This window comes from Pinus tabuliformis, chromosome 7 (genome assembly GCF_031772625.1).
Source record: "Pinus tabuliformis cultivar Carrire ecotype Pingquan chromosome 7, CPIR1, whole genome shotgun sequence".
Classification (NCBI taxonomy): Eukaryota; Viridiplantae; Streptophyta; class Pinopsida; order Pinales; family Pinaceae; genus Pinus; species Pinus tabuliformis.
In genome coordinates, this window is record NC_142293.1 from 810,480,554 (window position 1) to 810,496,864 (window position 16,311).

A 16,311-nucleotide genomic window follows, 5' to 3' on the forward strand; every position below is an offset into this window, starting at 1 on the left:
TATAGGAGGAGTGATAGGGAGTATTTTTCGGATGAATTTAAGAAAGAAAAATGACCTACTTTTGAAGGGGAAATGAAGAAACCACCAGATGTAGAGGCATGGCTTCTTGGTATGAAGAAATTATTCAGGTTGCATGACTACTCGGAGAACATGAAAGCTAGAGTGGCTACTTTCAGTCTTAAAGGTAAAACAGACATCTGGTGGGAAGATGTGAAGAATGTCAGAGATATAGATGAGCCTAAGATCTGACTTGGAGTGAATTCGAGCGGTTATTCAAGAAGAAGTATCTATCGGAGAGATACTTCATTGAAAGGGAAAAAGAGTTCTATGAAATAAAGATGGGATCCATGAAAAATAATGAGTACACCAGTAAGTTCTTGGAATTGTTGAGGTATGTGTCCTACCTCAAGGAGGAGAAGGCTAAGATTCAAATATTCATTAGTGGACTACTAGTTTCATTCAAAGACATGATTGAATTCGATGATCCTAGATCATTGGAGGACGCCATTTGAAAGCTAAATCATTGTTATGAACAATCGAAGCGCAGAACTGAGACTAAGCTAGACTGGAGAGGTAATGAAGAGAACAAAGGCAAATGGGATAAAAAGTGAGCAAGGCCACAAAGTACAGATAACAAGGAGAATTTTGCACCACCTAAGAGGTTCAATGCATCAGATAGATGACAGTGACATAGAGTTGAAGAAAAGAACAAGGATGGAGGCTGGAAGCCTATAGAGTGTTGGATTTGTGGCAAAGATCATCGCAAGAGATATTGTCCGCAGAATTAGGGTGGTAGACCCCAGATATACAGTGCACAAGAGGCGCAACATATTGGAGATGTAGGCCAGAGTATTCCTCGTATCTATGCAGTCGTGGACAACAGGAAAGCAAAGCCCCAGGCATATATCATTGAGATGGATGGTAAGATTTGTAATCAAGTTATTTCTATTTTGATCGACACTGGTTCTCATTATAGCTATGTAAGTCCTAACTTGGTGGATAAGTGTGGGTTGAATAAGGAGTTACATGCAGAGTCTTGGTTAGTGCAGTTGGTTACAAGTATGAAGAAGCGAGTTCATCATTGGGTAAGAGCTTGCACATTTGACTTAAATGGTATGCCTATCATAGCACATTTGAATGTTTTACCATTGGGTTCATACAATGTGTTATTGGGCATGGATTGGTTGTATGTACATAGAACCAAGGTTGAATTCTATGACAAGGCCATTGAATGTGTTGATGACAATGGAGAACCAAGGTTCTTTTAAGGTAAGAAGAAAGGCACATCAATTAGGATGGTGATAGCTATGAAAGAAAAGTGTAGCCGCAGGAAAGGGTGCAAGTTATTTGCAGTACATATTTCTAGTGATAAGGGTAAGGAGGTTGAGGATGCAGATGTGTTGAACAAGTACCTGGCTTTACAACTGTTTGGGGATGTATTTCTTGAGGAAATTACATAATTGCCAACTCATAGGGAGGTAATTTTCTATTAAGTTAGTGAAAGGGGAAACTCCAGCATTGAAAGCACCTTACAGGATGAGCACACCTGAGTTGGTTGAGTTAAAATTGCAGCTGAAGGAGATGTTGGACAAGGGATACATTAGGCCAAGTGTATCACCTTGGGGCGCACTGATCTTATTTGTGAGGAAGAAAGATGGTACTCTCAGATTATATATTGATTACAGATAGTTGAATAAAGTGACTATTGACTTGCGATCTGGATACCATCAAGTATGCATCAAAGAAAATGACATATACAAGATTGCATTCAAGACCAGGTATGGGCATTACGAGTTTGTTGTTGTTCCATTTTTCTTAACTAATGCTCCGACTACATTCATGTGTTTGATGAATAGTGTGTTGTGTCCATATTTAGATAAGTTTGTCATTGTGTTCATTGATGATACACTGGTATATTCTAAAAATGAAAAAGAGCATGCTGACCAATTAGCAATAGTGTTGAGGTTGTTGAGAGAGCATCAGTTGTATGTTAAGCTTAGCAAATGCAGTTTCTTTCAGACTGAGGTACAATTACTTGGAACATGTTGTCTCCAAGGAGGGAATTGCAGTAGATCTAGAGAAGATAAGGGACATCATGGAGTGGGTAGCTCCTAAGAGTGTGGATGAGGTAAGATCCTTCATAAGTCTGGCAGGCTATTATAGGATATAGGTTTTAACCCTGTACAGAAATTACCTGCATACGAATTCTAAAACACAGAAAATAAACAATGCGAGAGCATAACACATAAAACACATATACATAGATATTTTCCCCTGGATCCCAAAACCGGGACTACCAGCTTGATTTTTCATTATGTTCCTTTCAATGTTATAATACATATTTATACATGCCGAAGCATCCAATACCATGGACCGAAAACCATCGCGTCCAAAAACATGTGTGAAAATCATGCACAAAACCATAGGTGGGTCCGCCCATCCTAACATAGGGTCCAAAACCAAAATTTTCTAGGGCGCTGCCCCAGACCCCATAAAGTGGGGTTACAGGTATTTCTCAAGCTCCCTGTGACCCCCCCGCTACACAATCGGCACAACGAAGGGGGGCTCCGCCCCCCCTCTAACCCCTCGGTTAACTACGTGGGCTAGTCGTGGAAAGAAAATAACACAACCCAACATTCTCCCACTTGTTGATTTCTTTCCACAGGGAGCCACAAGAGAGCTTATTCATTTTTCCGACCCTGAAACGCCCATTGTCTCTCTACACCAAGAGAACTTCTCAGAGCTCATAGATTTTGTCAATGCATCTGCAGTATTTTTTAAAGTGTCCACCTTTACCAGCAACACCTTTTTGTCTTCTATCATTTCCCTCACAAAGTGATATTGAACATCAATGTGCTTTGTCTTTGAATGATATGCGGGGTTCTTTGCCAAGAAAATTGCACTTTGGCTGTCACAGCCTATCCTTATAGCTCCTTGTACTAACCCCATACTTGAACACAATCTCTGCAACCAAACTGCTTCCTTGCTTGCATGAGTGGCTGCCATGTATTCTGCCTCTGTAGTTGATAGTGCCACTACAGATTGTTTCCTACTCATCCAACTAACTGCACCTCCAAATAGGTTAAACACATACCCACTTATAGATCTTCTCTGATCCAGATCTCCAGCCCAGTCTGCATGAACAAAGCCACGAATATCCAACATTCTGTCCAATCCTGATCTTCCTTGGTAGCACAAACCATAATCACTAGTGCCACGCAAATACCTGAAAACCCGCTTCACTACTGTCCAGTGCTCCTTCCCTAGCTTTGACATAAACCTGCTCAATACTCTCACTTCATGTGCAATGTCTGGTCTAGTACAAACCATTGCATACATCAGGCTATTGACTGCATTTGCATATGGAACACGGGACATGTCCTCTTCCTCTTCTTGTGTTTTGGGACACTGTTCAACATATAACCTCACACCTACTGGAATAGGACCCTTCACCGGTTTACCATCCTGCATATTAAGCCTCTGTAGTATTGTCTCAACATACTTCCTATGGTTTAACCAGAGCTTCCTCTTTGCCCGATCTCTTTTAATTTCCATGCCCAAAATATAGTTTGCAGCACCAAGATCTTTCATGTCGAATTTGGAGGATAATTGGGTCTTCAAATCTTGGATAATTTCTTTGTCATTTTCAACTAGCAACATATAATCCGCATACAAGACCAGATAAATAACACAGTCACCAATTAATTTAAAATACACACAGTGATCTGCTTTGCTTCTGGTGAAGCCAATTCCCCCTATAAATGTATCAAATTTCTGATACCACATCCTTGGTGACTATTTTAACCCATACAAAGAACTTGCATACCAGTTCTTTCTTATCCTTCACCGCAAAGCCTTCAGGTTGCTTCACGTAGATCTCCTCTTCTAGATCCCCGTGAAGAAATGCTGTCTTCACATCCATCTGTTCTACCTCAAAATCAAAAGCAGCAGCAACAGATAAAATTAATCTAATAGAAGTTACCTTGGCAACAGGAGAAAAAATATCACCAAAATCAATTCCCGGCACCTGGGAATAACTTTTTGCTACCAACCGAGATTTGCATTTCTCCACCTTTCCTTTTGCATTTGTCTTCTTCTTGAACACCCATTTGCTGCCAATGGGTTTCCTTCTAGCCGGCAACTCCACCAGATCCCAAGCATCATTTTTGTGCAAAGATGCCATTTCATCAACCATGGCCTCTTTCCAGAGTTTTCCATCCTCTGAATCTACTGCTTCCTTCACAGTTCTGGGATCATCATCAATTATAGATAAAGAAAAATTTGAACAAAAAGCAGATGGACTATACCTTTCTGGCTGCCTTCTTTCTCAAACTGATCTTCTCACACTCGGAGTTTGAGGCTCTTCATCTTTTGATTCCTCCTCTGCTGTAGAGTCTGATTCTTCCTCTTTAGCTCAAACTCTATCTTCTCAAGTTCCTTTGGTTGAACTTCATGTTTAATAACATCTTTCGCCTCTCTGAACACCACATCTCGGCTGTACACAACCTTCCTTGTTACTGGGTTCCAAAGCTTATAACTCTTTAAACCATCCTTATACCCAATAAAGATGCACTTTTTAGATTTACTATCCAACTTAGTTCATTTCTCCTTTGGAACATGTACATATGCATCACATCCAAATATCCTCAGATGTGAAAGAGAGGGTTTCTTACTAGTCCATACCTCTTGTGGAGTTTTATCCTCCAACGCTGACGAAGGTGATCTGTTGACCAGGTAACATGCTGTCTCCACTGCCTCTGCCCAGAATTCCTGTCCTAACCTGGCACCACTGAGCATGCTTCTTGCCCTTTCCATCAATGTCTTATTCATTCTTTATGCAACTCCATTTTGCGGAGGTGTATATGGAGAAGTCTTCTGTCGTGCTATACCACACTTCTTACATAATTCTTCAAATTCCTTGCTGCAAAATTCTCCACCATTCTCTATCCTTAGCACCTTTATCTTCTTCTCTATCTGATTTTCCAGGAGAGCCTTAAATTCTTTAAACCTGTCAAAGGCTTCAGATTTCTTCTTAAGGAAATATATCCATGTATTCCTTAAGAAGTCATCTATAAATTATACATAGTACATAGACTTACCAAGTGATGGAACCTTCACAGGTCCAAACACATCACTGTGCACAAGTTCTAATATCTGTTTCGCCCTCTTACTACCAGAAGGGAAACTCACCTGATTTTGCTTCCCATATACACAATTTTCACAGAAATCAAAATCTAGCGAGCTATTACTCATACCTTCTACCATACCTTTACCATGAAGTATTCGAATTCCCTTCTCTCCAATATGTCCAAGCCTTTGATGCCACAACATGGTCTTCTCTCCAGAGACCACTAGATTTTCTGCTCCATTTTCAGGAACCACGGAACTGTTGCACCCATCAATAACAGTGCTACCTTGTAGCTTGTATAAAGTTCCAATTCGAACTCCCCGCATCAATACCAGTGCTCCCCGAACCATTTTGCAGGTATCCTTCTCAAACACTGTTTTTACACCTGCATCATCCATCTTGCTTACAGAAATCAGATTTTTGGCCAATGCAGGAATATGCAGAACACCTGGAAGTGTTCTAACCCTTCCACCTTGCAACTTCAACTTTACTTTTCTGCGACCAATGATTCTAGCCTTCCTATCATCCCCTAAGAAGACATCACCACCATCGTATTTCTCATACTCGCAGAACCACTCTCTATGGGGATTGAAGTGAAAGGATGCACCCGAGTCAATCAACCATCCCTCATGATCTACATGTGTACTTGAAGAAGCCAAGTACACATCCCAACTTTCATCTGAGGTGGTTTTCGCCTTTGCAGAAGGAGCAACATCAGATCCCTTTCCTTTATCAGGAGCTTTAGATTTACAGTCCCTTTTGTAGTGTCCTTCCTTTCCACATTTCCAGCACACCACCTTTATAGGTTTTCCTGGAGATTTAGATCCCCCTCTAGATTTAGATCTCCCACTCGATGACTTATTTTTGTTTTTGTTCTGGGACTATCCTTGTACAGACAAGGCATAACCATTTTGGCTCTCCATATTTTTCCGTTTCATCTCCTCCGTCAGCAAGGATGAGACTATTTCATCAAACTGCAAGGCAGTTGCATTGCTGCCTATTGCAATAACCATATTATCCCACGAATTTGGTAGAGAACACAAAAAACTGATGCACTTATCTTCATCTAAAATTTTAATATCAACAGATGCTAACTGACTTACCACAATATTAAATGCGTTCAGATGCTCTGTCACCGAGTCTCCATCTTTCATCCTCAGGTTATACAGCTTTTTCCGCAGGAACAATTTATTCACCAGAGACTTAGATTGGTACAAAGTCCCTAACTTGTCCCATAAAGCCTTCGCCGTAGCTTCCCCTGATACATTCGGCAATACTGAATTTGAGACACACATTCGTATTGTGCTCTTTTCCTTCTGATCCAACTTCTTCCATTCTTCATCAGATACTCCCGTTGGTTTAGTTCCCGAATCTACCGTGATCCGTGATCTTTATCCACCGACAGATCCTCCATCTTGAGTTTCCACAACTCAAAACTCTGACCTTTAAATTTCTCGATCTCTATCTTTCCACTGCTTTCCATCTTCTTTCACCACTAGAATCGATTCCGCAGATCTCCCCCTGAACAGGGTCTACCACAGGCCTGAGCGAAACCCCTCAGCAACAAAGGCATCCCCTTGAAGCCAAAACTGCTTTGATACCAAATGTAGGTTTTAACCCCGTATAGAAATTACCTGCATACGAATTCTAAAACACAGAAAATAAACAATGCGAGAGCATAACACATAAAACACATATACACAGAGATTTTCCCCTCGATCCCAAAACCGGGACTACCAGCTTGATTTTTGATTATGTTCCTTTCAATGTTATAATACATATTTATACATGCCGAAGCATCCAATACCATGGACCGAAAACCATCGCGTCCAATACCATGGACCGAAAACCATCGCGTCCAAAAACATGTGTGAAAATCATGCACAAAACCATAGGTGGGTCTGCCCAACCTAACATAAGGTCAAAACCAAAATTTTCCGTGGCGCTACCCTGGACCCCATAAAGTGGGGTTACGGGTACACTTCAAACCCTCTATGACCCCCCCCGCCCGCTACACAATCGGTGCAACGAACGGGGGCTCTATCCCCCCTCTAACCCCCCGGTTAACTACATGGGCTAGTCGTGGAAAGATATAACACAACCCAACATAGGAGGTTCATCAAGAACTTCTCACAGATTGCTTATCCGATTACATCATTGCAAAGAAAAGGTAAGAAGTTTGAATGGACTGAGGAGTGTGAGGCTAGCTTTGAGCATCTTAAGCAGTTGCTTACACATTCACCAATACTACATATTGCAGATCCAGATAAAGAGTTTGTAGTATGTATAGATGCTTGCAAGAGAGGGCTTGGTGGAGTCCTTATGTAGGATAGATAGGTGGTCTGTTATGAGTCCCAGAAACTAAACGAGCACAAGAAGAACTATCCCACTCATGATCTTGAGTTGGCAATGATTATACATGCATTGAAGATGTGGAGGCACTACCTTATTAACTGGCGGTTTGTGCTTATGAGTGATCACATTGGGTTGAGGTATTTTTTTGACCAAACGAATATGAATTCCAAGCAGTCTAGATGGTTGGCTATGATCAACGAGTTTGACTTCGAGATTAGATACCTCAAAGGAAAGGAGAAAAGAGTGGCAGATGCTCTTAGCAAGCGGGTACATGTGAATCACTTAGCAGTGATGAGCTCTTAAGGGACAGATTTACAGGACAGGATCTTGTGGGCACGACAACAGGATGTCAATATATGGAGATTGTGCATAGGTTGCAGCAGAGTACAAGTACAGGTATAGGTGACGGCACAGGTACATATACAGGTAGTGGTATAGGTAATGGTACAGGTACACGGGGCTTGGATTATTGTCTTACGGCAGATGGATTGGTCAGGTTCCGAGATAGGATATATGTATCAGATGACAGTGATCTCAAGAAGGTGATCTTGAGGGAGTTTCATGCAAAACCATATTTAGGTCACCCAGGTTACCAGAAGACACTAACCGCAGTGAAGAGATCTTACTATTGGCCAAACTTGAAGAGGGATGTAGCAGAGTTTGTGGCTAGATGTTTCGATTGTCAGCGAGTGAAGGCAGAGTGCAAACATCCAGGTGGACTGCTACAACCGATCACGATTCTGGAGTGGAAATGGGAGGTCATTTCCATGGATTTCATCACAAGGTTGCCGAAGACAGTGAAGCAACATGACTCGATCATGGTCATTGTGGACATGTTAACAAAGGTTGCACACTTCATTCCAGTGAAGTCTACATTCTCAGCTAGTGATGTGGCACAAGTATTTATCATAGATGTGGTTAGACTACATGGTGTTCTAAAGAAGATTGTGTCAGACAGGGATGTGAAGTTCACTTCCAAGTTTTGGAAGGAGTTATTTGTAGGTTTGGGCACAGAGTTGGCCTTCAACACAACTTATCATCTGTAGACAGATGGATAGACAGAGAGGGTCAACAAGATATTAGAGGACATGTTGAGGATGTATGTGATGCATCAACAACACAAATGGGAAGAGTATCTCCCTTTGGTTGATTTTTCATATGACTACAATTATCAGGAGTCCTTGAGGATGAGTCCTTTTGAGGCATTGTATGGGCGGAATTGTAACACTCCCATTAGTTGGAGTGATTCGGTTAGCAGGGTATTGATTGGACCAGATATCTTGGTAGACATGGAACAAAAGATGTAGGTGATCAATAAGAATCTTAAGGCAGCAAAGGGTAAGTAGAAGAGTTATGAAGGTAGGAACATGTTGTTCAAGGAGTTCCAGGTTGGGGAACATGTGTACTTGCGCATCAAACCGAAGAAGAGCTCCTTGCGCATTAGCTCATGTGCACAGCTGGCACCACGATTTTGTGGACCTTGTAGTATTATTGAGAAGATTGGGCTAGTATCCTATTGAATTGCACTCCCATTGCTTAAGAAGTATGTTAAAGATGTTGATCATGCGATCAACTAGTATGTATTGCAGGTGGAACTAGATGGAGAATTCCAGCCGGAGCCTCATTGTATATTGCAGAAAAAGGTGCTCATGTTCCGGAACCAAGCAATAGAGCAAGTTAAAGTGCAATGGAAGCACTTTGGGCCCAATGAAGCTACATGGGAGATGGCAGATCAGATGCCGGCTATGTATCCTTCCTTCTTCTTTTTTTCGGGTTGAGGCAACTCAGTTTTGATATGGTGGTTTGGTGATTGCTTATGATGGTTGGTAGTTTCTTTATGGGGGGTTAGTATTTGCTTATGATGGCTTGGTATATGCTTCATGGTGGTTTAGTATTTGTTTTATAATTTTGGTTTAGTATATCCTTTATGGTGATCGATATATGCTTTATGATGGTTGATATATGCTATATGATGTTTTGATATATATTCTTAGATATGATGTTAGTATATGTTTGATATATGTTTTGATATATGATTTGGCATATGTTTTGGTATATATATTTTGATGATGTTGTTATATGTACACCCGTGTATGGATGTAAATACCGTAACGAGTTGTGTTATAAAGCTCCACTATGTGGTATGGGTGTTATGTTATTATGCTATCATGTGGTTATCTTATCATGATTTTATGATGTCATATGAGTTGGCACTCAATAATATGATCTTCGTAAATACTGTAATGAGCTATGTTAGAAAGATCCACTATGCAATATGTTGTCATGATGTATGTCTTGAGCAGATCTTTCATTGTAAATACTGCATTGAGTTTTGTTATAAACCTCCATAAGCAGTATGTCATCTTTCAGCAGGTTGTTGAGGTATAGGTGTGATTGAACACCGAGGACGGTGTCTGCCAAGGGGGAGGGTTCTGTAACAGCCCTAGTGAAAATTCCATGTAATAAATGTTAAAAAACAATAACCATGGATGACTGGGACACTTATTCCAAGCTAAATGTTGGGCAAGACATCCTAGGTGTTCAATTGGTTATTTGTGGCTAAGGAGATGGCTAAGGCATTAAAAGGCATGTTGGCACATTTCTTTATGAAAATAATGGAAATTAGGAGAAAAAGGAGGTGAAAGGTCACAGGTTTCATGTGAGGAGGAAAATGAAGAAAATAGAGGCCTCATTCATAAAAAGGCTTTTGAGGATCAGTTGGTAACCTTTCTATTAGTTCAGTGTTGGAGCTCTCTCCCATACTCTTGGACACTTAGAGTTTTCTTGGAGAACTCTTGGAGGGTGTGGCATACTTGGATTCTTGGAGCAAGAAGGCAAAGGAAAGAGCAGGAAAGCGCAAGAAGACATTAACATCAGAAACTACATTAGATTTTCTTGCAAGTACCGAGTTGCATGTATGGTTTCTTCACTAGTTTTGGCATGCATGATATATGCATGTGGTTATTGGTTTTGATCTATCATCAGGCATGGAGGATGGTAGAGATTAACAGTGGATTTCCTAGCGTTCCCATTTCCTGGATAGCCATGGTGATTGTGGGTTTACTTCCATGATTTGTTTTTGGTTGGTTCTCATGATTCCTTAGCTTGGGTTGAGTTATTGGTTCCTGGAAGCCTTGGTTGGACAAATGCTCTGGAAGCCCTGTAATAGCTTGGGTTGAGTTACTAGTCCTAGAAGCCTTGGTTGGACAAACACTCTGGAAGTCGTTGGTGGGTTGAGTTACTAGTCATGGAAGCCTTGGTTGGAACAAACACTCTAGAAGCCCTGGAAGGCTTGGATGGAGACCAATCCGATGATTGTTTTGTGATGTCCGACCGTGAGGTGGAATCACTATTGGATGGGTTTAGGTGGATGGCCTCTAGAGGCCCTGGATGAGTTTTAATTGATGTGTTTTATGAGGCCCCACATTCATGCTTGGAATATGGAACAAGGGTAAAGGGCTGAAGAGAGATTTGTCTCAGCCATTCTATGGTAGTCCCATCTCCGGTTGGTTCATTACATTCATTAATGAGAAATCATTTCCCGTGATTTCATGTGTAAGGTACGGATGTATTTATGTATTTGATGGTTGATATGTTTATTGTATTTATGTTTCTAATATGATGGTTATATGCACATTTTATGACAACATTTATGTATGTCTTTCTGCATGTTTTTACTTCCATGTGAATGGACAATGTGTCTATGACCTAATAGATGATAATGCAGAAAATGCATCAGGGATCAATGGTTTATAGCAATTCTCATATAAGTATGATATCCCTACACTTAACTCTATTATTTACACCTGTAGATTACATGTCGATGATATGCTTGACGAAACGCTTGTCATGGCTAGTAGGGATCCAGTCAAGGTCTTGAACAAGGAATTGCTTTAATGTTATCATTTCCATGTTAATTTACTAATATAAAGAGATGGTTCAGTTTTGGGCAATGACTTGGGCTCTGGGCCTAAAAAAGTGGCTCAAATCCCAGAGTCGTTGTCACAACACTAACAGTTTTGGTCCATAGTTGCTGGCATGCAAGCCTGTGAGAGTGACTTTAGGTTGTTGGTTACTCCCTTGCCCATAGCATGAGAGTGACTATGGCCCAAGGGACCTAAAACAATAGTGGGACCCAGGGACAGGCTGACTTTCCCTCTGAGGGTTCTATTAATGATGTTGGATGTCTATAAAGTGTGTTTCTGTCAGTTCCACTTCCTTAATGTGACTTAGGAGGTTGAATCATATCATAGTGGCCTTTCGTCGCATGTTTACCCTGGATGGCTTGTTGCTTGGGTAGATGTGGGAGGAGGTTGTTACAAAAAATGTTGTATTTTTTGTAACTATAAATTATTTTATATTAAATTATAAGATAATTCTCTTAAAAATTGGTGGTTTAAAAAACATGAAATTCATTTAAATAAATTTAATTTTTCTTAGGTTTAAGGGTACCCAAGAAGCCATATGTATCAGGGGCATGGCCACTGCCTCATCAAGTATAAACTACGATGGACATGGCACAACACCTCCCCTTTGATGTTTCATCTAAGTCATTTTGTTATGGGGCACTCCTTCCAACATGGTCCTTTGCTAGGTCACACGATTACACAAGATAACAAGGATTAATGTTATTAAACATGCACATTAACTCAAAGGACAACTCCATTAGTGATAATCTGACACCCCCTACACTTTGAGATATTCCCAAGATGGTTTATCATGCAAATTACTCATCACATGTAGTGGAGGTGGCTACATATGTGTACTAGAGTGGTTCCACACAATGTGCAGAGTAATTTTTGGTCCAGACTATGATACGCTCAAAAATCACAACTCTTCATGGCCTCTGCCTCCCACATTTAACATTCATTGCAACAAGGTCGTAATATTTGGTTTAGATTCCCCTATTTATTTTGTGATGGTAATTCATTATTGTTTCCATCCAGACCAGGTTTCTTCCCCAAATTTTCAATGATCACTCTTGCATGCTTGTTGCTTCCCTCCTTAGTCTAGGCTTTCCCTATTTTTCCTTTTTTTTTTCTCTAGCAATTGGGTCTTAGTGTTCCCCCCTGGTTACCCACCATTTATTTTGGGAGCTGCGTGCTATTTCAGCTTTGTCTATGCTCTTACAATGGTCCCTTTCACCAAAGCTCTCTCCTATTTCACACTCTTTTTACGATTCCTCTTTCCTTGTTCAGACACTTCAGTTATGTGCCTCTCCCACTGCTTTAAACTCACCTTCCCTAGTTCCAGATTACAGGTACACCTTTCCCATTCTCAATTTCAACCCCAACACCTGCTTCAACCTCTTGATGCTTCGACAACACTCCAAAAGCCTTCAGAGAGTGGCATACTACAGGGAAATGGGAAACTCTCGAGCTTAGTAGAGCGCGCATTCCTCAATTGAGCACTTTCATCCTCATACACCATAGCCAATAAAAGAAAAAATTGTTAACATAAAGCAAGAGATTGCAGGGGAACGGGGTTGCCTATCAAACATGGAAATTACTTGTAAAATAGAAAATTGGGTTTCGAATGTCAGTCACACAAGGGGTCATTTTATCTATTAGAATATATAATATATAGGAAATCTGACACATGAAAATGATGCTTTAACAAGTAATCGTGGATCAAAACACACCACAAGATGAACTTCTACTAATGCTTGATGACATTCAACTCACGACATGGGATTGGATCGAAAAATATAGAGAATAGAGGCATACTTTGTCCTCCCTCTAATTCCAAGTTACTCGCGAGATAGTAGCAAAGAACCCATTCTTGTTGATGATTTAGACTCCCAAAAACTAGTTAATGGTTTTTGCTTACACTTTATTTGTTTATTTTCCTTCTTGGTTTTCTGGTTATTAGTTCATTGCAGCTCTAGCAGTCCATAAGCCTTGTCGGATAAGCTCTTTAATTTTGAACTTTCAAAACACAAGAAATTTTTGGATGCTCAAAAAATTTTGGTTTTGCCACTAGTCTTGTTTCCCTAGTGGTAGACTAGGGAAAAGAAACATATAATGTTTTGACAAACTTTAAATGAAACCTCTTTTTATTACCAAAAAAAAGTTTTTTGCTTCATGGAATTAGTAATTCAAGTTCCATCAATTTGTATGGTTCAATTTTATATATTTGGAAACAATAAATCAAGAAGCTTAAGTGATGGATTAAAAAAACTTGGTAAAGAAAGTTGTCCTAGAACCCTCAACCCAACCTCTCTTAAAAAGACTAGGTAAAAAGGATTGTCATAGAACCCTCAACTCAAAGTATCTTATGAGAATCAAAATTGTGAGAGACATCCACTAGACTAAAAAAGCTATAATACCAATATATAAAAGGACAAAGATAAAGCCCATTAAATACTAAAATTTAAAATCTAAGTGGGAATATTCTATTAGATGATGTCAAAAGTTCAATGAATAAAACATGAAAATGGGGAAGATTAAATATTTAACAAACCCCACATTTTTATCTCTGGTACCAAAAAAGAGAAATTCCTCTAAGTTTGGTGGGATTCCTTCAAATCCCTCTATAATATATCTTACAATATATAATAAAATATAGTTACTAATAGATTAAAAATAATAATGTCCAACTATTAAGTCTAGAGAAGATAGGGTTTTCTAGTTTTTCTCATTTAGAAATATAATCATGATCCAAGAGGAAGTACACCACAACATGTTTGGTGAGAGATAGAGATGATCACAAAGATAACATGGAAATTAACTTTGGTTATCTTAACCATGTATTTGTTTTGAAACTCCTAAAAGAATATGGATTTATTGAAAATTCAATCTTTAGGCTCTATACATTCATAAGAATCACATGGATGGATCCTTTAATTAATGGAAGGATTACTAAATTCTGCTAAGTAACTAGGGAAATTTAGAGGGGTTTTTATCACCTTCATTTTGCTCATCTACAATATTTAAGTGATTTTTAAATAGATACATTATAAAATATTGGTAACACAATTTAATACACTTAGAAAGCATGGTTTATTGGCTAATAACATATCACACACCTTAGCCAAAAATACAACTAACCAAATAAATGTTTATTCAAGCTTTATGGGTCAACTAGTGTAATGATGTTGATTGATATCATTCGATACTTATGTGAGTCATATTGGGAGCATGTCTATTCAATATTTCCATCTCATCAATACTTATGCATATGGTCATCCTTTTGCTTAAATCGAGCACATGGGAACCATGTGTAAAGTTTGGGTATTCCCACTTGAAATAACTCGCATACAAAATTGTTAGAAATTGTCAAGAGTGATAACTACAAGAGATAAACTTACCAACAATATGGGGAAAACAATAAGCTAATAGAATATTCTATTAGTCTCGCGGTCAAAACCTAGCCAAGTTGGCCAAGTGAGACTTCATGACTCAACTCTCCTATTCAATTACAATGAATTCCTCCCAAGCCTTTAAATGCTTCATTACATGCAATCCATGGGCATAAAAACACGAACAAGAAAAACCATGTGCTTGATACCACCACTATTTGATTGAGCAACTTTGACTCTTTCATTTAGTGAAGTTTACCTAGCAACAACCCCTTGACCAAAGCTAGCCAAGTCATCCAAGTAAGCCAACACCACTCACCTCCAGGCCCAACCCCCCTCAAAGTTTATATCTTGGGTATTCAATAATTTGACATGCCCCCTATCACTGAGGTCTAACTCTATACTTTACTGGTAATTTCCTAGGGGGTACACATGCTTTACCAAGTCTTATAGCATCATGCCCATTTACATGCTTTACCAAGTCTTATAGTGTCATGCCCATTTACATGCAATTTATTACTACTGTTGTTGTTGTTGTTTTTTTTTTTTTCCAAAGAGAAAAGCGAACATTTTATAAGCAGAATAAAAAGTTACAAAGTATATGCCTGAGCATTCTGTTTTCTATATGAAAGATCATAGAGCTATTGCAGTTCAAGAGATGCCTTTTCTGTCCAACAAAAAACAGTAAAAGAGCCTGCTGAAAGTGAAAATCTCAGTTTTCAGCAAAAAGTCACTGATAACAGCCCAAAAAGGCGATGCCATGAAGAGGTCCCTGTCACATATCTATTTCCCGAGTCTCCTCATAGAGGAAAACAACCCAAATAGGAAATAGATATAAGTGAAATTTTTTAAAAACAGTTAACCATAACCAGCTATAGTATGATAAGATAAACAAGTATGGATGTAATAAACAACAAAAGAAAACAAATAACTATGAGTGAGGCGGCTGATCCGACATACAGATCAGACCATGGTCTTCCTCTGCTACTTTCCAGCTGCCCAGATCCTGCTGCAAACCTTCCTTAGAAAGCTTGTCTGCTGAAGAATTTCGTTCCCTGTATATATGGCATGGTGAAAACACGTTAAATGAAAGCTTTAAATTCAGAATTTCATCTAATAAAGGTCTCAACATATAATTTTGACATCTACTTTTTCCATTAACCCATTTTATAACATTTAAAGAGTCCCCAAATATCTGAACTATGAAGATGTTCCTGTGTATGAGCCAGCAAAGAAGCAACTTTAAGGTGGACATTTCTACAAAGTTATTTGTCCCATTTCCTAGTCCCACTGAAGCTTTTAAACTCTGATTCTTATTTAGATGAATGATCAGCCCTGCTCCTGCTTTATTGTTCTGAGCGGCCCCGTCGAAAAAAGCCCATGGGATACTTTCTTTGATTTGTTCCTCTCTTATCTGTCTGGGATTCCTTTCATCCTCTGATTCAGGGATATTTGAAAAGATATAAGTACATTGTAGTCCAATTGACTCAATGGGGGTCTCCTTGTCCAAGAATATGTGTTTTTGTTG